Source organism: Podarcis tiliguerta (assembly GCF_965153285.1).
Source record: "Podarcis tiliguerta genome assembly, chromosome: 3".
NCBI classification, from domain to species: domain Eukaryota; kingdom Metazoa; phylum Chordata; class Lepidosauria; order Squamata; family Lacertidae; genus Podarcis; species Podarcis tiliguerta.
Window position 1 is genome coordinate 98,402,437 of NC_139536.1, and position 24,420 is coordinate 98,426,856.

Genomic DNA, 24,420 nt, shown 5'->3' on the forward strand with positions numbered 1-24,420 from the left:
ACTTTGCTTCAGAATGAGAACAGAAATCGTGCTCCGGTGGCATGGCGGCAGCAGGAGGCCCCATTAGCTAAAGTGGTGCTTCAGGTTAAGAACAGTTTCAGGTTAAGTACGGACCTCCGGAACGAATTAAGTGCTTAACCCGAGGTACCACTGTACTTACTTAGCATTGACCAAAACAAATGCATGTATATTGAAATGCAGTTCTCCTTCCAGATCTGCACTTCTTCACTCAAATAATACATACACATATTTGTATATTATGGGTGTGTGTATAAATATTAGTGAAAACAAACATAAACATGCATTATATTATAGGAACCTGCTTGTTAAAAATGTATATAAGGCAAAGTTGCATACAAAAAATGGTATACTGAATATGTGTGGAACTGCTGGTGAATTTTCACGGGATCTTCGTAAATAGAAAAATCTGTAAACTGATGCTCAAATATGGAGAACTGAATGTAAGATAGTAAAAATGAGGTACCAAGAGAAAGTGAAATTGACAGATCCATCCATCCCTAGTAACGATGATGTATAAATGGGTTACTATACAGCTATAGTAATTGCATGTTTAGATGAGCTAAGACTAGTGCCACTTACTAAAGGAGCTGAAAACTGTATGAGTGACAGTTCGTATTCTGACAAATCACCCTGAATGAATTTTTCATTCGTTCCCTCCCCCCCCCCCCGTTGACAATCATGTTCATAAACTAAGTGGAAGGATAACCAGCAATTACTGGTTGACGTGAGGATGTAAGGCTAAGAGGAAATAAGAAGCACCCGACTGCACTGGTCTGACTGCACTGGCTGCCAATTAGTTTGCAGGCCCTATTTTGACCTATAAACTCTTAAATGGCTCAGGACAGCAATACCTCAAGGACAGCTTCTTCCCATATGAACCTACCTGGACCCTGAGATCCTCTTCTGAGGTCCTTCTTCGTGCGCCTCCTCCTTGAGAGGTCCAGAGGGTGGCAACATGTGAACAGGCCTTTCTTTGCCATGGCTGCCCTTCTGTGGAATGCCTGGCGCCTTTATTATGTACCTTTAGGAGCCAGGCAAAAATGCTCCTCTTTAACCACGCCTTTGGTTGACTGACATCCAATGCCCTTTTAAAATTTTTTTTTGGGGGGGGGGCATTATTGGGTTGTTTATATTAAGTATTTTGTGTTTCTATACATGATCTTATCCTGTGAACTGCCCTGAAACCTGTGGATTTAAGGCAGTATACAAATTTAATTAATAACAACAACAGTAATAATTTTAGATGGTTGTAACCTGCCCTGGGACCTGCTGGTGAAGGAGGGTAATTAAATGAATAAACACGCAAGGGTTTATTCTGGTTTTCTGGACTTCTGGTTTTCCAATGTTTAGCAATATAGGACAACACAAAAAAGAAGGGTAGGATTACTTGAATATAAAAGAATAAATTTCATTTTACATACTTGCGAAAAGCTGAACATGGATTAAAAGCCATATAAGGAAACTTAGTAGTGTCAGTTGAGAGTAGTGTCAGTTGAGTGCTGGTGGTTGCTGGGTTGTGGAGGTCCTTGTGACACGCCCTTCATTGTGACACCTCCCTCTGCTGGCTCCTTGGTCCTAGAGGCATAGTGATCTCCTTTGGTTTGATCATTCAGCAAGTGAGAGAGAAAGTGGATGGAGAGGTAAGTAGACTTTCTCATCAGCATCTGCATTCTGTGCTGGTAACGCTCCATAACAGTCATAGGGAACATTTAAAATAGGAAGGTCCTAAGGAAAAGCAGGACATTCTCGGATCACATTAGAAAGTGGGGCAGCTTTTGTAAAACTGGGACTGTCCCTGGGAAATAGGGGCACTTTGGGGGTCTGTTACCTGGCCTTTGACACCAGAGTTGTATTTTCAAGACTCGCCCTGTTGACACCCAATGCCCCTTTAAAATGTGTTGCGGGGGGTTATTGGGTTGTTGTTGTTTTATTATGTGTTTTGTATTTTTATATTGTGATCTTATCCTGTGAACTGATCTGAAACCTGGTATAGGGTGCTACAAAAAATTAATTAATAACAACAAATAATTTTAGATGGTTGCAACTTGCCCTGGGACCTGCTAGTGAAGGAGGGTAATAAAATGAAAAAACACGCAAGGGGTGATTTCTGGTTTTCCACTGTTCAGCAATATAGGACCAAAGAGGCAGATAGGTAGATTAGATAGCTAATGCTCAGTAGGTGCAGGAACAATGGAAACTTGAAGATAAAGGGATAAATTTCATTTTGCATATTTGTAAAAAGCTGAACGTGGATTAAAAGCCATATAAGCAAACTTACTAGTGTCAGAGGAGCTGCTAGGTTGCGGAGGTCCTTGTGACATGTCCTTCATTGTGACACCTCCCTCTGCTGGCTCCTTGGTCCCCAGGGCTCTAGAGGCATAGCCATCTCCCTTAGGTTTGATCATACAGCAAGTGAGAGAGAAAGTGGATGGAGATGTAAGTAGACTTTTTGACCAGGCCTTTGGTTGATTTGATTGACATCCTATGCCCTTTTAAAATGTGGGGTTTTTTGGGTGTGTGTGTGTGTGTGTTATTGGGTTGTTGTTTTTATTTTGAATATATATAAATATATGGTGGTTTTATATTTTGATTTTGTTCTGTACCACCCTGAGACCTCTGGGTATAGGGCGATATATAAATTCAATCAATCAATCAAAATTAAGCATCACTAATGACAGTGAAAAATAGGAGGTTTTAGTCTAGTGCAGGGATGGTCAGCCTTGGCCCTCCAAATGAACTCCAGAACCCAACAGTCCCATTTGGCATGGTCTATGCCCAGAAATCATGGGTGCTGCAACCCAGCAACATCTACAGGGCCACCTGACCTCTGGTCTAGTGCATAAACCCAAAGGTTAATATTAATCACACATCTTTTCATCACCATGATCTGCGGAGTTAGCGGCTTATTCTAAGTCCAAAGACCACAGAATCAAAATACTAGGCAAGACACATCGTTCATGCCAAGGCTGCTTCATAATTTGCAATTCTTGTGTGCACCTGTATTAGCTACACAAAAACAGTAACAAATATATGTTTTAAAATGTGCACTACAGATGCGGATACTCAGAAAGGAGGCCCCAAATTTCATCATGGTCTACCTTTGTTGGGAAAGGGTAAGTAACGTTTTTGAGGCTGTATCATGTGAAGTGTCCCACATGACAGGAAGGATGTTAGAAGCATGACCAGTAACTAATCCTATGGCTCCTGGTTAGCAATCTAGTGTCCTTCTTTCTATATCCCTATAAATACAACTGATTAAAAATAATGGAATGGCCAGTATTGGGCCAGCTCATGTTGATTTAGGCCCTGAGGAACAGCATTTTACTCTGGAGCAGTTGAAGGAGTAATCTTTAACAACCTTGCAGGGTTTTCTTTCCTTCCTGAAGGAGAAAGGAGCTGATTAAGTTAAGTGATTGCCAAGTGTATTATAAGTTTAACAAAGCTCACATCATATTTCCCCCCTTACATGCCATACAGTAATTGTGCAAAATGCATGATTTTACTTTGGCAGCATTATTCAAACTTAATTACAGTGCTAAGAAGCAACCACAACTGAAAGAGAAAAAGCTACGTTGCTCCAAAGATCAGCGTGGCATTTCTGGCTTAAAAAAACACAGTTCTTTTGTCAGGGAAATAAACTGTGTGGAAAGAACTTTTTTGCTGTATAGAAAGCACATTTGAAACAAACTTTAAACAGACACCTGAATAGATTTAAACAGCTACGTGGTCCGTAGCTTTTAAGATAACACTTCTTTCATTGCCTTCCCATAGTTCAGTCCTCTATACACAATAGACACTAGACATTTTTTTAAGGCTCTGGAGGTAGATTGTTCTCTTAAGTAAAAGAGATATTAAATAAGGAAATGACAGAAGGCCATGCATTTCAGTAGTGGCATAGCGTTTGTTGCCAGCACCCGGGGCTGCATGGAGGGGGGTGGGAGGGAGGGAAACGGACTGATTACAGCAGCGCATTCAACTGCCTAACGGCAGCTGAGACAGACACCCAGGAGATGGCTGCTGATAAGAAAAGAAGAGTCGTTCCATTGTCTGTAGAGGTCACTTCCTGGTTCACATGGAAAAGCTGTTTTCAACGGAGCCCAGCAATGGAAGTGAACAGCTGAACAGAGGCAGCACTGGGTGTTGAAATTTTGCTCCCCTAGCAAATTTGGGCCTGGGGCAACCACCTCTGGGCCCCCCACCACTACACCACTGCATTTCAGCCAGGTTGGTCAGCAAGGCACTAATATTTGCTACCTGGATTATTTTAGCAAGGACATGTATTCGAGAGAGGAAGAGGTTTAGCCTCTTTTTTTCAGCCTAAGGGATTTTGCCCCTTTGAAGCAACCTTCTGTGGACCACATCCCCATGGAGGGCAGGGTTAAAGGCAACAGCAGCCTGAGCAATGGATGTGAATTTTACCTTTGTACATAGGTTACTTTCTACACCAGGGGTCGGCAAAGATTTTGTGGCTTGGGCCGGTTCACGGTCCCACAGATGCTGCGGTGGGCCGGAGTGTATGTGCGCACAGACACGCACAAACACTATTTCCGACGCTGCTTCTGGCACGGAGGAGGTGTGCGCAGCTTCCCATTGGCTGCAGAAGCTTCCTGCAGCCAATGGGAAGCCGGCCAGCGTCACGGAAGGTGGTCCCCACTCTGCTCCGTGCTGGTTTCATGCGGCGCATGGGAGCTGACCAAGTTGGTGGAAGGGTTACCAAGCGGGCAGTGGGGGTCCATGGGCCGGTTAAACGACCCCCATGGGCCGCTTGTGGCCCATGGGTCTTAGGTTGCCGACCCCTGTTCTACACACACTCACCCCCCCTCTCTTTGCCCCATCCAGACAAGAAAGAGGAATTACCGGAGGTCAAGGACACATTCCAGCCAGGCAAAAACACCCAGAATGGGGAGCATTATTTGTTGGCTGATGTGAGGAATTTGGAATTCAGCTGTGGAATTTTGTGTTTTTAGGTGTATTTCGAAGGAGCTAGATCTAGATCAAGTCATGCTTAGAGTAGATCTGTGGAAATGAAGGGATTTTTATTTATAACTTAAGCTCCCTTGACTTCAATGGGTCTACTTTAAATGCCAACTATGTCTGGCCACAACTCAATAGCATTTCCTTAAGAAGAATGAAATGAGGTTCTTGAATGAAGAGCAGTCTTTTGACACACATGCTGCTGGACTATCCATTGATGATTTTTTTAAAAACCCTTTCCCATGCACAAATCACAGTAGCTGTGTGCCCACATATTGAAGCAACTGGTTTTGACAATCAGTGCCTCTGCATAAGTGCTGTCTGGTTGTAAGCACAAAGTCACCCTTTACTTGTTCCTATGTGTAGTTTACCCCAATTGTGAGTTGCCACCCAATTGTAATTTGCATTGAAATAACAACTACTTCTAAAACTGGGTGTGAATGGGCGCTGGACTGCCCAGAACCATGCATTTATTTGTTTCTGTTTCAGTTATTAGCTCTGGTACACCTGTGCATTATGGGGGGGAAAGTTCAGGGCATTGTGATGTAATGTGTTTGCAAGTGTCCTGATTGCTCATCTGTTTAGCAGGGCTTTAGGGAACTGCTGTTAGAACAGCAGCTCAACATGATCCATTTAAGCAGCTCTAGAACTGGAAGGTGAGACCGATGGACTATCTGCAGATGTACAAATGGATCAGAGGGAAAGAGGGACACTTGCAAACAGAAGCATATCAGGACCAAATCCTTTGGGGACGTGAGATGGCGTGCGATCTACCTGGCCATTTAAAAGACACAGCTAACTCCTTCTTGACTTCTGCTAACTCATCACAAGCTCACTAGCTGTTCCTCAAAAGAGTGCTCAGCATTCCCTTAAGGTCAGTCAAATGGGAGCAAAATTCACTGTGACCCTCCCTCCAGCCTCCAGCCTAGAGAAGTACAGAAAAAGGCACTTACCTGGTGTTGATAATAGAGTGCTCTGCACTTTACAAGTGCTGTATGAATGATGAACAGCAACACCTAATGGAACAACAACTCCGTCAAAACAAACCTGCCCTTAAAATGTGCTGTGGGTGGCGATGGTGCGGAATGCAAAGGTAAGATTATCAGTGGAGGGGGACGCTTTGCGCCAGCCAATTAAAATGTTGAGGAATGGCGGCAAGCAAAATGATTTCTTTCTTGTGGTTGGTGCAGATGCAGCTTTGTGACTCTTTCGTTTTATCTTCATGATGGGGAACCTGTGACCCTTCAAATGTTGCCAGACTCCAGCTACCACTATCCCTGACCACAGATCCTCCCCCATCCCTGTCCTACATGCTAGGGGAAAATGCTAAACCGTCCTTTGCTTAGCCAGGACATACTTATATTCAGTAAACTCCAAGGAAGTTTATCTTGGTGGAAGGGCACAGGGCTTACTTTTGCCCTTACAGAGGACGTTTCATGTGCTGTCATTTGTTTGGATTTTAGCAAGCTCAGGCATGGAGAGCTGCTTGAAATTACCTTTCCACCCTAAGTCGGTCTGGAACCGGTCCAGAGTATTTTCTTTCTCTCCAGGCTGCCTCTTAGTCAAATCCTTTCCACCAAAGGAGAATGAATAAGGCAACTTAATAAACAAGCTTGCACTCATCCGCTGGAAGGAGGGGGAAGAGTGATCCAAGGATGCACATCTCAGTGGCAACGCAAGGGCTGAGAAGGATGCAGACACTGTCCATGATGAGGACCTAGTGTGAAAGCTGGAGCTGTTAACCCAGGAAAGGTCTAGTGGACACATATCTGCCAGCTCCTCCTTCCCCAAGGAAGTCATTGTTTGTGGCTGAATCTTCTCCCTCTTCCTGAATAGGCCCTTTCTTACAAGGAAATATCTGTTTTCAGCCAAACAGTTTCTTCTACGGTGACTCTGGGCTTCTCAATGCTGCTGTCTTTGTGGTCCAGGGGTGGTGGTGGTGATGAATCAGGGATCGAGGAGGGCTTGAGTTGGAGGGTTATGGGTAGGGTCCATGCAAGGTGTGCATTAGACAGGATGTGGCGATCACACAGGGTCCCCGGACGTTTGACGGTCTATTGATCCCTGTGCCACCACTATGATCACTTCCCCACTACCATCAACCCGTTTCTCTCGGGTACACACTGAGTCCAGACAGTTGTTAACATTAAAACAAATAATCAAGTTTATTTTATAAGCATGAACAAGTTTATGGTTTCAGTTAATTTTTCTTGTCAGTTTCTTATCCTTAGTTTCTATACCGACCTATACCTTCCTAATAACTTCAAACTGATTATCCCAACTGTCTATCTGACTCCTAACAGTTTCTCTCACTCTCTCACAACACAACTTGACCAACCCACAGACTTATCCTCCCACTTCCTTCTCCAACTCCCAACTGACTTCCCAACAACTCCAACTCTAACTCCTCCCCTTGGGTTCCCACTGGCCAATCACTTCACACCCATTTAACCCTTTCCTTATGACCCACCTAGGAGGCAAATGCCACACAGGGCATTTCAGGCCGTCTTGGGAACAATTGTGGGTTCCTCCAGGTCCTCAGCTGTAGGGGGTTTTCTGCAATCTTCCTAGCCCTTTTCTTTCGAAAAGGTCTTCCTGGGGTCTCGGTTGGGTGGGATCTTGGGAAGCTATGGGAAGGGCCACATAGCTCAGCGGTGGAGCTCATGTTGTGCATGCAGGTTCAATCCCTGGCATTTTCAGGTAGCGCTGAGAAAGATCCCTGAACCCTAGAGAGTGCAGACCTGGGTTGCTGGATTCCAATTCACATCAACTCCAGGCTGCATTGCTAATGGTCAGAATGATGGGAGTTGTAGTTCAGTAGCATCTGGAAGTTCGCCATCCTTGGTGTGAGACAATACTGAGTTAGATGAATTAGTGGTCTGATTTGGTAGGAGGCAGCATCCCATGTAGCACTGTTCAGACTACTTCTGATGTGGTTTGAAATGCTTGTTCTGGTTTTAGTATCCTATTTGGAGGTATGGAATCTTGTTTTCTTATCTCAGCCATTAGCTCAAAAATCATTTTAAAAGTACTTTTATGATGAAAAACCACACGTAGATCATTACTTGTCATAACTGGTATCTGAAGAAGTGTTCATGCACACAAAAGTTCATACCAATAACAAACTTAGTTGGTCTCTAAAGTGCTACTGGAAGGGATTTTTTTATTATTTTGTCACACCTGAGTATCCCTCTCTTTTGTCACAGATTTTGGAAAAAACAAAATCAGGCATGGATTCCCAGCACAGAAGCAGCCTCTTAAAATAAAAGAAGAGAGAAATGCTAAACAGCTGGAGTCACACTCAATTTATCTGAATACCCTGACTCATTTGTATTATGGCCTGCTTACTAATACATCCTGATTGATTCATTTCAGAAACGCAGTGCAGCTAATAAATCACATTACAAATCGTAACACATGACAAATCAATAAACCTTCTGCTACATTAAGATGCAAAAGCAAATCTTGACAAGACACAGTGCTAAATGCCCATCAGGCACAGCAGTTTCTGCTGTAGTGCGGAACACTGACAGAGCCACCGATGTAAAGGCTCTGCACTGTAGCTCCTGAAGAACTGCTCCCAGAATGGATGGAAACCTGACCCTCTCTGGCATATCTTAATGGACTTTTCAGCTTATATAGGGCTAAAAACACAGAGCTCCACATGTATTTTTACTCATTTTCCCCCTACAAGGAAGTGTAGAAAGACACCCTGCCCCTACTCTGCCCTCCAATGTCACCTTCCTCTCAGCAGGGTTCTGATAACAGAAGCAAACTTGGCTGCAAGGAGGACCCATTGGATTTTGTGGTGGGCAGGCAGGGAGTGCTCCCCTGTGTGACCTTTGTGATCTTTCGATCAGCTGTCCTCACCATATTTTGCCATTGTCACATCTAGTATGGCTCTCAGTTCTCAAGCATCAAAGAATTAGAATTCCAGCACTGGGAGCAAGAATAACTTGCAGGAAGGCTGGATAAGGTTTTTCTGAAGCCTTCATTTGAAACCCTGCCAGTTTGTCTGAAATACAGTTGTTATTTTCCCTCCTCTTATGAATTTCTCTACACTCTCTGTATACAGTGGTACCTCGGGTTACAGACGCTTCAGGTTACAAACGCTTCAGGTTACAGACTCCGCTAACCTAGAAATAGTACCTCGGGTTAAGAACTTTGCTTCAGGATGAGAACAGAAATCGCATGGCGGTGGCACAGCGGCAGCGGGAGGCCCCCTTAGCTAAAGTGGTGCTTCAGGTTAAGAACAGTTTCAGGTTAAGAACGGACCTCCAGAACGAATTAAGTTCTTAACCCAAGGTGCCACTGTACTGGCACATCCAGGAATTGAAGTAAGGGACTATTTCAAAATATCCCTTACTGGGCGTGAGCTGAAAATGGAAACATTCCACCTTGCTGTCACTTCCCAGGATTTCTGGGTGGCTAATGTGATGGCAATCATGCTCAGAAGAGCCACCACCAAGGATGTTGCCCAGTGTGCCAAACCACGTGTTCAATGACCACTTGCTCCGTTTTGCGCTGTAAGAACTGAATGGCTGTTTCTACAATCAAGAGCAGATATTATTGGGTTGTGATGGGATGCCACCATAAGCTGGCCTTTGTGGAAGTACTTTGATCCCCTTGCCCCTGTGCCAGGTTCTTACTGATGTCCACAGCCCCTATGTTGTTATGGGCCACCATGTGGAGACCACTTTCAGTGCAGTCCCTGTGGCATTAATAATGTGCACTCCATTTCTAGGCAAAAGACACCAGATTAAACATTCTGAGCATGTCTGGCCCCTGCTGCCATGGTTTTCTAGCTGCCTGTTCTGCACGTAGACAAAAATCTATTGAAGTGCATATAGACTATATTACATCTCCTTGCTTGATGTAATTAGTTGAGTCTCTTTTGGTTTGAGAGAACTTTTTCCCTGGAACAAAATTGATTTTTAAGTTATCTGATTTGTATTGAATAGTGTATTCAAATCTCCTTTCCCAGAATCCACAGACCATCTTTCTGACCTGCATTGACTGAAAATATCTCAGAATAGTTTTTAAACCAAATGCACTTACTCACAGCACAGTTTTCCTTCCTAGCAAAAGAATTTAATGCTTCTTGTTTGGGCTGGATTCTTTCTCAACACCCCCCCCCCCCCCGTTTCATTGTTTAAAGCCAGGTTCTCATTTTCTGAGATCTCTTGTCTCCAGGTTTGAATGGGGGGCGAAAAGACATAGCTGGGAATACAGATTAATGTATGTAAGCATTATTGAGTATTTATAGTGCAGATGTGCGGTTCTGCTTTCATAAAAGCGAAACCCACAGATGTTACGCTTCAACATGACAAGCCATTTTTATTCTGGTTAGGAAAAGATCTTCCGTTTAAAAGAAAAACAATGCCACAAAGGAGACGGTGCTCTTGGGATTCGGCAACCACAGCAGCTTTCAGAAGCCCCCAAACTCTTCAATTCAAAGAAAAGCTAAGCTCCTTTCCTCCAGAAATAATCCTTTCTTTAGCAGGTGTGTGTGTAAAACCTATGTCTCTGAATCCTCAGCTGGTGTAATTTCAAAGATGAAGTCAATAGAACAGTGTTGATTTAACTAGACTTGAGATACAGCCTACAGAATTTATGGGTAAGGAGTCCCATACACACAGCTATGGCTACAGCTGGGCTTCTTGACAGGTGCTGCAGGGCTTGAAGTGGGAGATGTGAGTGAGGCATGGATCAGAGAAGGGGGAACTGCAGGTAGTTTCAGTTAAGCTACTAGCATCACAGCACAGAATTCTCTTGGTCCTGGGAATCAGGTGATACCAGAGAGCCAATCCTGTGCAGCCGGCTGGTTGGCATTGCCCTGTGAAAGGGTCTTCTTGGTGATGGTTCCCTCTTTGTGGAATGCCCTCCCTGGTGAGGCGCATCTTTCTCCCTCATACTTAATGGGGCCCCTCCTCTGTCAGTGGGTCCTCCCTGCAGACACAACACTCTAATCAGCCCTGAGCGTGTGAGAAAAGCACCTAAATTATTGGTATAGGAACTCAAGAGTGGCTTGTAAGTGCCATGCGGTCTGAGCTACAGCAACCAGCTTAGACCTCCTTACACGCTGAGTTGCTCTGGTAGACTGGGGGGTTGTGGTGGATGGGAAGGACAAAGACTTGATGACCTAGTTCCTCCCAAGGTGAGCTAAGCCTGGCAGGACAGCTTTCTCTATCGTCTTAACCCTTTCAAGCATCAATTAGACAGGTATGTTGGTTATATGAGACTGATTATCCCCCCCCAAAAGGAGCGTTTGAGAGAGATGGCATTGTGCAGGTGATCTGGGAGACAGTTCCAAGCATACAGAGCAGCGAGGAAGAAAGAGCAGAGACTTCTCAGGAAGGAGGAAAATGCTGGATGGTGGTGGCTTATGGGTGAGGAGTTCAGAACCCTCCCCATGCCAGCTTGTCTCTCACTGCTTTCGTTTGCCCTTTCTCTTGAGCTGAACTCATATACCCATAGTGTGCTTGGCTGGGAGAAAGTGCTAGCAGTGGGAGGATGAGCCATAGGCAGGAAAAAGGATTCTGCTCACTTCATGTGCACATCTCTTTTGCTGGTTTTCTCAACACCACAGTCTGTGCGATCAGGGCACGACCTGTATGCAAACATATGAGCCAGCCGACATCGCATCTCATTTAGCCCTGAGGAGAAAGAGAAGGAAAACACAGCCCACAGACAGCAAAGGGACAAGTCTCTCTGTATTGTCATATGACACTATACTTTCAGAGTATTTCTGCCTTTCTTCTCCAGTATGCACAGTATGAGTGTTCTGTACTTGGTAGAAATGGCACCTTGCCTGCTAGTTCCATGAGTGATTTCTCCTAGTGAGTCAAGAGCATGCTTCAAAATATTTGGCTTTGAAGTAACAGTGATATAAGGCTCTGGTATGCAGGAATCGTTGGAGGAAATAGCTTAACATATTTTAAAATATTTAAGGAAGTTCTTTTATGTTTAATGTTTTATTATGTTTTTATATATGTTAGAAGCTGCTCAGAGTGGCTGGGGCAACCCAGTCAGATGGGTGGGGTACAAATAACAACAATAATAACAACAACACTTTATAATGTAAACTTGAACTGTAGATTATCCCGTAGTTACATTGTTAGGCACTTATGTGCTAGTAGTAAATGGCTTTCTTCCTTTCTTTTCCAATACAGTGGTACCTCGGGTTAAGTACTTAATTCGTTCCGGAGGTCCGTACTTAACCTGAAACCGTTCTTAACCTGAAGCACCACTTTAGCTAATGGGGCCTCCTGCTGCTGCTGTGCCGCTGGAGCACGATTTCTGTTCTCATCCTGAAGCAAAGTTCTTAACCTGAAGCACTATTTCTGGGTTAGCAGAGTCTGTAACCTGAAGTGTATGTAACCTGAGGTACCACTGTACTGCTTTAATTGATAGATCAATTGCTTCCCCTCTCCCCGCCCGCAAGGCCAGCCACACACAGAACTGGAAATCAGGGAGCAGAACCATTAAAAACATGGGAATGGTTTCGAATCGTTATTTATATATACATATATTTTAACAAACTCCCTGATTTGGTTTCTGTTTAGACATTTCGAACTGGTTTTGAACCAGTTCAGAGACACTTCTTGCACACTGACATTATAAAACTCTTAGGCTGTGATCCAAACTCCCCCCTTATGTAGGGGCTATGGGGGGGGGTTAGAATGAGTGGAGGCATCTCTCTGCTCATGTCTGCTGGTTCAGCAAGCCTCCCACTGTCTGTTGAATTGGTGGATGAGTGGAAGATCCACCAGTGATGGGCCCGCTAGAACAGCCCAGTTGACAGCTGAGAAAGTGTTCTGAGGATGGGCCAGAGCTGAGACAGCCTGGGATCCACTAGATCCTATATTGCTGCTCTCAGGGATTGGGCCTGAATTGCCTCCCTCCCAGCAACCTTCCATTGTTGCCACAAAGAATTAGGTAAGCTTGCCTTTAAATGCAAACCGAGTCCTGATTTCTCCGTTCCCTAGTTGTGATAAAGAGGGGTATTGTGGGTGTGCCTCTATCATTACAAGTTCATTGGTTCCCTCTATTTGCAGGTATCATGCTGGGATCATAAGTCAGCGTAATCCTTGAATGATGGACAGTGGGAGTTTGCAGAGACAACTGCGGCCTGTCTTGTTTTCCAGCTGTTTTTTTTTTTTTTTACATCTTCTCATTGCACATCTTGGACACGATGGCCTGAAAATGTAAGTAGCAATAGCCATCAGCTTAGATGACATTGAAAAACCTTTGTTAGACCTTCATAGGTAAATGGAGACTGCACACTCAGCACTAGTGGACCTCTGAGGGTCAGAAAGAAAAAAGGGGATAGTGATCATTCCCTTCCTGTGAATTCTGAAGGCAACTAGCTGGCTGCTTCTGGAAATGGGATGCTGTACTTGACAGATTGTGGTCTTTTCCAGCAGGGGAATTCTCTCATTTCTATTTTCGATTTCAATAAAATTGAAAATTTCACCAGAGAAACCATGCCATTAGTTCCCTAGCAACCACCCACAGCCGACTTTCTGCTTCTGGGGTCATCAGAATGAGGTTTCCCACAGACCAAGACTCATTACCACAAAGGATAACATGGACTTCCTTTACGCATTATTAACAACTGTATTAAAACAGAATGGTGCATCTAAAGGGCTTTTTAATATAAAGAAAATAATGATTAGACTACTGTTCATCTTCTACTTGTAATCCACGCGTTGAATGTTTCAATGACAGAAACAGAAACTTGTTATGCCCTTTGCTATGCCATCCATCCAAGTCCTGGGGACAAGAGGACTTCATTGGATCTTCTTTTGTATATTCAGTCAACCAAGATGGAAGTATGTTCTCGGGGGACAGGGTGTGGGTGGGTGTGAGAGACTTCCTGGTCCTGAATGGGGTAACTGTGCCCCTGAAGGACCAGGTGCGCAGCCTGGGAGTCATTCTGGACTCACAGCTGTCCATGGAGGCACAGGTTAATTCTGTGTCCAGGGTGGCTGTTTACCAGCTCCACCTGGTACGCAGGCTAAGACCCTACCTGCCCACGGACTGTCTCACCAGAGTGGTGCATGCTCTGGTTATCTCCCGCTTGGACTACTGCAATGCGCTCTACGTGGGGCTACCTTTGAACTGCAATTAATCCAGAATGCGGCAGCTAGACTGGTGACTGGGAGTGGCCGCCAGGACCACATAACACCGGTTCTGAGAGATCTGCATTGGCTCCCAGTACGTTTCCGAGCACGATTCAAAGTGTTGGTGCTGACCTTTAAAGCCCTAAACGGCCTTGGTCCTGTATACCTGAAGGAGCATCTCCACTCCCATCATTCAGCCCGGACACTGGGATCCGGCGCCGAGGGCCTCCTGGCGGTTCCCTCATTGCGAGAAGTGAGGTTACAGGGAACCAGACAGAGGGCCTTCTCGGTAGTGGTGCCCGCCTTGTGGAGCGCCCTCCTTTCAGATGTCAAGGAAATAAGCAGTTATCCTATCTTTAAAAGACATCTGAAGGCAGCCCTCTTTAGGGAAGTTTTTAATATTTAATGCTGTATTGTTTTTAACATGTGATTGGGAGCCGCCCAGAGTGGCTGGGGAAACTCAGCCAGATGGGTGGGGTATAAATAATAAATTTATTATTATTATTATTATTATTATTATTATTATTATTATTATTAAACCTGTGAAGGTTTGCAACTTCCTGTGTAGGTTTCTTTTTGTTTTTTTGCAACGGGCAGTGGCAGCCAATGCGGTGCATTTCTCAAAAAAAGGGATGTCCCTCGCATCAGGCCGTTGTGCTTGGTCATGTGGGCAGAGATGTTGGGCACTGGAAGGCCGGAAAGTCTTGTGTTCTAATTAGAGCTGGGTTTGCGGTAGCCCCTCCTCTTCTTTGGAGATGTTTGAGTGTTGTGATTAGCTATCATGTATGCCAGGGAAGCACCTCATGCTCCCGTAAGGATTGGGCTCCAACTGTGTTGAGTGATTTTTATATGCGCATGCATATGCAACAGTTCAGGGAGAGGAAGGAGACAAGAACGAACATAAGATGATCAAGGTGATGGTTGGCATATGATGTCGGTGGCATGTGTTGCTGTTGTTTGTATTCATCGGCCCACAAGCAGATGGTCATATTTACACATTTGGTTGTTGCCTGAAATTGTTCCATGAACATTTTGTTTAAACATTTTTTTTTTTTAATGCAAACCTTTTTGCCATTTGAGATGCCGAACTTGAATACCGGTTCCTTGGCTCATCAAACTTGGGTTTCTTTCTCTTGGTTGGCAAGCAAAAGTTTTCTGTGTTACTCCTTTTACCTTGAAATAACTTTTATTTAGCCCCCAAATTCCAAAGACTGTACCCTCAATGCCTAGTGATAAAAACCATGCTGTTGTTTTAATCTTCTCTAGAAAAAGGCCTAGTTATCCTAAACCATCTTAAAAATAACCCTCAAAAAGCAGAGGTTAGATTGTATGTAATTCCAGCTATAGGATCTATTGAATTTCAAGTACAATGGTACCTTGGGTTAAGTACTTAATTCGTTCTGGAGGTCCGTTCTTAACCTGAAGCACCACTTTAGCTAATGGGGCCTCCTGCTGCCACCACACCACCGGAGCACGATTTCTGTTCTCATCCTGAAGCAAAGTTCTTAACCTGAAGCACTATTTCTGGGTTAGCGGAGTCTGTAACCTGAAGCGTATGTAACCTGAAGCTTATGTAACTCAAGGTACCACTGTACAGTCTTACCTTGGATCCCAAACGCCTTGGTACTTGGATGTTTTGGCTCCCAAACGCTGCAAAGTGAGTGTTTCGGTTTGTGAATGTTCTTTGGAACCTGAACGTCCAACAGGGCTTCCATGGCTTCTGACTGGCTGCAGGAGCTTCCTGCAGCCAATCAGAAGCTGCACTTTGGTTTCCGAACATTTTGGAAGTCGAACGGACTTCCGGAACAGATTCCGTTCCGACTTCTGAGGTACCACTGTAGTAGTATTTCATTTCATTTCATTTTTCCTAAGAGAACTCAAGGGAACTTGTTAAATTCTTCCTTGATTTGTATCCCATTGTGGGATTATGGCCTGCTCCAAGGTAGGCTGCAACAAGAGCACTACTACCGTGTAAATCATGGTAAAAGATTAAGAAATGGATCCCCAAATGTCTGCTTGGGTTAAAAGTGGCTCCTGGGTCTTGAAGATTCCTGGTTTACAACCACAGACAGTCAGGCAGAGTTGCTTGTTGCCTGCAAGTGTTTCAGCGGAGCAAGCCATGCAACATTCAACATGGGAAGGCGAAACAAATAAATTTAAAAATCCAGGATCACAAGACAAATATTCATGTGACGTGTACTTGAATCAAGAAATGCAACATAAATTTTGAGGGCTTGAGCAGAAAGGATGGAAGGTTAGGCAAAGAGTTAAGAACGTGAGGAATGGAATTGTCAGGGTGGCTTAGAATTCTGTACCTAAACGCTGTGATTGTCATCTACTGTATATCACAGGCAGGGGTTCCATAACCTTAATATGTTTACAATTTTGGTCATACGATTTCTGGGGGAGAGCTTTGCTACATTTTAAAGGTTTGCCACAACTAAGGGCATGAGATGTAGAGCTCGCTGGACATTGCAAGGGTGTTGGTGTGCAGAGTATGTCTCAGGAAATTGGAAATTTCCAGGCGCTATGCAGCCTTTGGGCTAGAAATGTTCAATAAATATAGAAATTCCCCCAGGAAGCTGCTGTGTTCCATGTTTCACATTTTGCACTGGAAGCCAAGACTGTGCAATACATATCCCTATAAGATTTCCAGTACTCCTGATGAGGTGCTATTACCAAGTATCTCTGAAAATACAATATGGGTGGGTTGGGGGGGGGAGAGATTTGAATACTAATGCCAAAGGTTCAGAGAATTGCTATGTGTACCTTCACCTGCCTTATATGACTTATTAATGAATCAGCAAATGGCATGTTTTATTTTTAGTGTACAGTATTAGAAGTAATTTGTAAGCATTAAGTGAGTTGTGAAAGCCTCTGCAGCATTTTGAAAGTGTGAGCATTTGTTATTAAATTAGACGAGGCTCATATGGAGAACATAATTTCCTCCTTATATATGAGCTGCCAGGGAGACAGGTTGCTTAGCACGTCAGACCTGATCCTTGTTTTCCTTTGCACGGGAACACTAGGTCACCCTTCTGTGTCTCATAGAATATTTCACACCATTATCCTCACATATATCTCATTGTTATTCCTCATTGAGTTGCCACTGGGAGAGTTCAGCTCGAGTTCATTTTTCATCAGTCCTGGGTTGCTTTTCCCTTTTGGAGACGTGCAGGGCTCTCTTCAAATTTATGGCATACTTCCCCTGAGAAACTAGCCGAAGCGAGCAGTCTTTCATTTTTAGCAATATTGGCAGGGAACAGGATGATGCCATTTATGCCTCTAACACAAGTATGTGGCTGGTCCAAAGTCACGCAGTTCCTGCACTGCCATGAACCCAGGTCTATTCGACCCAAATCTAATGACACACAGGACACCATACTGCAGACTTGATTTCCCTTTTAGAGTTAAACTGGCAGCATCACACTTCCTCCTAATATGTTTACTAATAACATGCATTGCAGAATTTTCCTGCCCTAATGTGCGTATCATTGCCTTTGATCAGATGAGAATGGTCAGGGTGGCTGCATGTGCTGGCAATATTTATGCTGAACAAGCTGGATTTGCACCAGTGTTTCTAGAATAAAACAATGCACTATTGCTTTGCATGCAGAAGCTCTCAGGTCCAGTGTCCCGCGCCTCTGCAAATAGCTCTAGGAAAAACTTCTGGCTGAAACACAGGAAAGCTACTACAAGTCACTGTAGACAAAGCTGAGATTGATAGACAAATGGTCTGATTTGGTATAAGGCAGAGCCCTCTGTTCTTAAGAATATCCGTTTCAACCCGGTGACTTAAGCTCCCTGAGCATTTTTAATACTGCAGCAGATTCAAGCCATCATCATTTTTCAGAAACTAGCATCTAGAAATCGGAAGACGGTTGCTGCTAAACGATGACGCTCTCGAGAAGACAAATTCTCGCAGCCAAATTAAGTGCTGCTACTGAGCCTCGTTCTTCAGTGTGTTGCACCTCACTGTTCTGTCAATTATTCCTCTTAAAAGAGCATGGGAAATGGATTTTAAAAGGCTGTCACCTGTGTACATTGGTAAAGAATTCCAATTTGGCACTGTTTTTAGTTCCAATTGGCACACGTGCTGCACAAAATGGCCTAAGCTGCAGAACTTCCATTTCTGAAAAATGCTGAACACCCCAGAGAGCAGGGGGGCTGACTTGGGCCCCCCGATTATGGGTGCCCAATGGCACCCATGACATAACGTGACGTCATGTTACAGCGGCACGCCAGATTGCCTATTGATTTGAGGCATCTTTTTGAAGTAAATCTACATTGTAGGGGGAAAAGCCCATTCTCAAAGCAATGTGTTTTGTTCTTATGTGTGGTGTGGAGAATTATAAAGTTCTGGTCCTTCATTCTTCCTAGTCTGTTGGAGGGAGAATCTAATAAAGGAGGTTGTGTTCCTGCTTAAGATCATGGTGATGTGTCTCTTCATGTAATAGCTCTGTTGGATCAGGCCAAAGGCCCATCTAGGCTGGCATCTGTTCTCACATTGGCCACTGCAACACTCTCTCAACTTGAGGCAAGTGCCAGCCGGGGAACCCTCAAGGGACACCGCAGGGGAAGAAGGCTCAGAGCCAGGGGATTGGTGGTGGGATGATGATGAGTGGTCAGAGGGAGAAGAAGGAGCAGATTGGGAGAAGGAGGTGTCAGAAGCTGAAGAGGCAACAGGGTTTAGTGAGCAGGAAGAGGCTGTGGCAGACAGCAGTTCAGACTCCGAGGCAGAAGCAGAGGCTGGAGAGGAGGGGGCCAGGAGACAGAGGGGCAGGCTACTGAAGAATCCAGGGTATCTCTCCATCCTGCTGCGACCAGCTCCCCTTCTCCTGATCTAGGTCACACAGAGAAATGAAAAGAGCAGAGCAGAAATTACTTCTGCGCAGATGCAGTCTGAGATTGCTTGGGAGAGGAGAAGTCTCCTTTGTTTTGCTCTGATTGCTGACCTATGCTTCACTCCATCTCCTGACAAACGTTAACTTTGTGCTATATGAAGTATTTTCTTTTGTCTGTCCTGAATCTTCCAATATTCATCTTCATTGAATGTCCTTGAGTTCTAGTATCATGAGAGAACAAACTACTCCCTGATCACTTTCTCCACACCACATAATGTTACACATCTCCCTAGAGTTCACCCTCTGAACTAAAAAGCCCCATGTTGTAACCTTTCCTGCAGCCCCTTACATAGGGGATTATAATTTCTTGCTTTTTTTAGTTTAAAAGACACTTGTAAAGTATAAGTTTAACAAGTTTGATGACTAGCAACCTTAACATTAATGACTTGTGTCTTTGCTGTAATTCATTGGACCACCTGCTGTCCATGAACATCTGCTAAATTATTGAGTTTGACGCACTTCTATCATGCAAGAGAAAGACTGGCATTTGCAGTTTCCTCCAGTGACTGGAAAATGGTAAGCAAATGAAGGAAAATTGGCACATGCGATCTGTTTCTACCGCACTGCTTGACTTGGTACTGATAATTCAGCAAACTGACAAGCTGTGGCTTATGAGAAAGGCACAGCCATGTTAAATTATCGCTTCTGGACTAAGATGCAGATTGAATACAACCCCCTGCCCTGCCCCCCCCCCAAAAGGTAGAAGAGGGAAACAAAGGTTGTAATCACATGTCCATATGATTTCCCCCTAAAAGATCTAATTTGGGGCTATAGCATACACCGCCTACAACAGTTTCATTCCTTAAACTCATTCTTTCGGATGAAAGAGATGCAGTTATTGCCATTTATGAAAATGTGCTGTCAGTTTTGCCTAAGTCCATTTCAGACACATTTGTCTCAATCCTAGACCCTTAGCCCAGATAAAGCTTAAGGTGCCAAGATAGTAAATAATTTAGAAACATCCTCGTATTTGGGATACCAGTAATCCTTTCTTAAGGGACACGGGTGGCGCTGTGGGTTAAACCACAGAGCCTAGGGCTTGCTGATCAGAAGGTCAGCGGTTCGAATCCCTGCGAGGGGGTGAGCTCTCGTTGCTCTGTCCAAGCTCCTGCCAACCTAGCAGTTCGAAAGCACGTCAGAGTTCAAGTAGATAAATAGGCGGGAAGGTAAATGGCGTTTCCGTGCGCTGCTCTGTTTCACCAGAAGCGGCTTAGTCATGCTGGCCACATGACCTGGAAGCTGTACGCTGGCTCCCTTGGCCAATAAAGCGAGATGTGCACCGCAACCCCAGAGTCGGTCACGACTGGACCTAATGGTCAGGGGTCCCTTTACCTTAATCCTTTTTTAGAAACTGGTCATTAGTGGCCATGCCCTGAGGGCCACTGGAGCAGAGGAAGGCCTGATGGAGATGGGGCCATGGTTCATGTTCTATTGTCAAATATCTCATCCATCAGAGTCCCTCCCAACTGTACAATTCTATGAATCTATGATCCATCCATTCATCCATTATGTAGGCTCATGTCAGGGACTGACAGGCCTCTGATGGGTGTGTGATGGAGGCAGGAGGGCTGGAGGTGGACCGAGGAGAAGTTTGGTGCCACCTGCCTGGTAGGAGCCAGGGAAAGGGAAGGCTATGAGACAAGGGCACAAGTTCCAGATGGATCAGAAGCAGAGGAGGCTGCTTAGGTGGGTGAGCTGGTCAAATCCCTGCCGTCCCCTGCTCTGCTGTCTCCTAGAACCAGGAGGTGCTTGAAGAGGGAAGTACAATGAGGACTTCCATGCAGGAAGTCTCAGGTTGCATTCATATACCCCATCAGACGAGGGCACATAAGCTGTGGGGGTGTGGGGCATGGTCCCACTGTTGCTTCAACTGCTCTGCTGGGCAGTTGGAAAATAGCCATATAATGTAGATGCTAGAAATGTGCATCTAAGCTGTAAGTGCCTGCTTTTGTCAGTAAAGAATTCCTTCCTTGGCTGGGTACGCACAGGACAGCTGATACGTAATAAGGGGTAAGTTTTGTAGATGAAAACCACTGTTAGTTAATGTAACTGCACCCAATATTCCAGGCTATAGCACTGCGTGTGTGCATGTCCTCAGTGTCCTTCTTTTGAAACATTTTTTGCTGAATTTTGTCCAGAGGATGAAGCCGCCCAAGTCTGTTATGGCAAAAAAGTAAAAAGTCTTGTGGTACCTTAAGATGACATTTATTTTAGTTACTATTTTATTTCTTTATTAGATTTAAACACCATCCTTCATCATACGATCTCAGGGCGGTTAGCAAAATAAAATGCAGGATAAAAACAAATAATGAAAACAAAACAGCAAAACAATAACAACAATATTGTTAAACATCTGATGAACTGGGCTCTTTTCCATGAAAGCTAATGCCACAATAAATCTGTTAGTCTTCAAGGTGCCAGACGTTTTCCCCTTTTTGTGTGTATATGTTGACTGAATTTCATGATCACGATTTTAAAAAGAAGGGCTAGCCAGTCCTTTTGGCTACTTTGCATTTTTTCCCTCAATTTGAAACTTGTCTCATTTCTCTATCTTGTTCCATCCTAAATAATAGAAATCATGATTCTACTTAATGCACTAAATGAAAGCAAGATGGAGCCACAGTTGGCAGCAACTAGAAAAGATAATGCAGTCGAAGTAATCAATTTATGTTTTATTGGCTCCTTCCAGCGAGCTAATGAATAAAGGTACCCTTATGCATGCTTTGCTCAAGGCTGATTAATTATCTCGACAAAATTTGCTTTTTTCCATGTACAAGTCACATGAGGTTAAATGAATCCCTGGGCGTTTAATTTTGCTTGGACCTATTAAAGGAAAAGATGCTATATTGATCATTATATTTTAGAATTATAATGCTTATGTGTTATATATATATATATATATATATATATGCGCAGAATCCTTATATGGAGCCCTGTAATCATTATGTGTATAATCCTTACATCCATTCACCTATGTACTTATGCAGTCAACCCTGTCTCTCTGTGTGTCTTCATATAAACTTGGTATCTGTATGAAGAGAAGGCTATAAATAGAATCTATCTATCTACACTGTGTTTATCCATCTTTATCTATCATCTATCTATCAGAATGTATCTCTATTTGTTTATCTAATCTCCTCGAGTTATTAAAAACAGGCAAGCTCTTTAATTCAGGGCACACATGTTGAAATATCTGTGCAGAAGAGCTGGATCTTGTCTGCATACTGTGCTACTTTACTACTGCCACACTGGTGCTTTTAATTAGCTCTCATTGTCTCACTACTTGGCTGAGTGGTTTTTACAGCTAACCTGAGAAAAAGGTAGGATGCAGAAATCCTTCGTCCGATACATCAACTTAATTAGAAGCAGGAAGCATGACTTCTCCCTATGACTTTTGAGGAATAAAAAGCTCTTTAAACCAATCTTGAGGTAGTTTTCAAGCACAGTAATACCAAGATATTATATAAATATATATATATATATATATATATATATATATATATATATATATATATATATATATATATATATCAGCACTATTTTTTTCTTAGAAAAAGAGGTGCTGGAGCTCACCACAAATGCCTCCCTTGTTCTCTTATTATAACGGGAATGGTGCCCACCTGAGAGGTCCGGTTAAAAAAAAAAGTCCCGTGTGTATGTCTAGCTCATATTTGAGGTCAGGCTGTAATTGCTGCACCTTAGACGGCATCTTAAAAAGCAGAGACATCACCTTGCCGACAAAGGTCCATATAGCTAAAGCTATGGTTTTCTCAGTAGTGATGTATGGAAGTGAGAGCTGGACCACAAAGAAGGCTGATCACCGAAGAATTGATGCTTTTGAATTATGGTGCTGAAGGAGACTCTTGAGTGTCCCATGGACTGCAAGAAGATCAAACCTATCCATTCTGAAGGAAATCAGCCCGGAGTGCTCACTGGAAGGACAGATCATGAAGCTGAGGCTCCAATACTTTGGCCACCTCACGAGAAGAGAAGACTCCCTGCAAAAGACCCTGATGTTGGGAAAGATGGAGGGCACAAGGAGAAGGGGACGACAGAGGAAGAGATGGTTGGACAGTGTTCTCAAAGCTACGAACATGAGTTTGACCAAACTGCAGGAGGCAGTGGAAGACAGGAGTGCCTGGCATGCTCTGCTCCATGGGGTCATGAAGAGTTGGACATGACTAAACAACTATCCTTACCATTCTGGAGCCGTGCGCCAAGCAGGCCTTGCAAACACACCCACCCCAAGCTTGATGGGCTCCAGGATGCTCTTGCACGAGATTTCATGGAGCTGTCCAAGTTCCTGCGAGATCTCGGGAGACCACTCACAGCCTGCACAAGAGCACCCCAGAGCCTGGAAAGCAAGGAAGGTGCAGAGCTTAAAAGATTTTTCCGTGCCGGGAAAACCCTGCACAAGAAGAGCTTTTAAGCTCTCCCCCTTTGGTGCATTTAATTCATGTAATTTCAACCAGCCAGCCTTCGACCATATCAAATTGATATAACGTATGTTAAATACGTGCAAGTTGCAATTTTACTGTATTGAAGAAGAGAGGTGGTATCAGAAACTTTGGTTTCATGGATGCAGGAAATCCATTCCCTCTTAGCTTGGCTTCATTATCAATCGATGGGGAGGAGGTGTGGTTGCCTTATACTTATTTATTTATTCATGTAAAGCATTTCTTAATTGCCATTCGTCAAATGATCCCAGAGCGTTGTACAAAACGGTGAATAAAATTAATACACACATCATATAAATACTGATTACAAACCAAGCAGCAAATCACTCGGGCCTTTGCCAACAGCCAAGGAGGGACCAAGTCACTGAGAGGCTGTACCTGCTACCTCCCAGGAGCAACGTCAAAGCAAGGTGGAGACCAGCTTGGCCTTGTCCCTTGGCCAGAGAAGAAGCAGCTACAAGGAGCTTGCTTCCCCCATCTTGATGACCTTGCCTGCTGGACCTCTGCCCCCATTCTTTTGTGTTCGGCCAAAAAGAATGGGGAGCCACTGCCACTTGGGGGCCGAGAAAGGGCCAAATGGGTCCTTCAGAGTGAGGTATTCGGGGCAACGTGGCTTGGGAAGATTGCCTGCCATGGCTCTGCAGTTACAAACACTTTTTAAGCTTAGATTCTAAAAACTGAAGGCATTTTCCTGGGCCCTTTTCCTGAATACCTGGCTCTGGGAAGAAGGACCCCCTTTGTCCTTTTGCATCAGCCCAGATAAGGAAGCAAGAAGGCCAAAGGTGGAGGTGGGTAGCTGGCTGCCATGAAGGGGAATCAAGTTTAGCTCCTAATTAGACGGTGCCTGCACATTGTCACTGATGCTGAATGATGAGATGTGCTTTGGCCAACCATTGGCTTGCCCTCTCCCTACATGAAAGAATGCTCTGCTTCATCTGC

At 44.2% G+C, this 24,420-nt stretch overlaps 1 long non-coding RNA gene across 4 annotated transcripts in view; it reads left to right on the forward strand.

The window, feature by feature from the left end:
- The first annotated feature begins 1,446 nt into the window (after positions 1 to 1,446).
- Positions 1,447 to 24,420, forward strand: part of LOC310673453 — a 34,725-nt gene continuing 11,751 nt past the window's right edge. For 2 of the 4 annotated variants that reach the window (XR_014509026.1, XR_014509027.1), the window contains exons 1-3: positions 2,430 to 2,457; positions 3,075 to 3,134; positions 13,053 to 13,202. This is a non-coding gene — a long non-coding RNA (uncharacterized lncRNA). Of the gene's footprint in view, positions 1,701 to 2,429; positions 2,458 to 3,074; positions 3,135 to 10,304; positions 10,499 to 13,052; positions 13,203 to 24,420 lie in introns of those variants that run through there. The other 2 variants (XR_014509025.1, XR_014509028.1) reach the window with 2 other exon arrangements.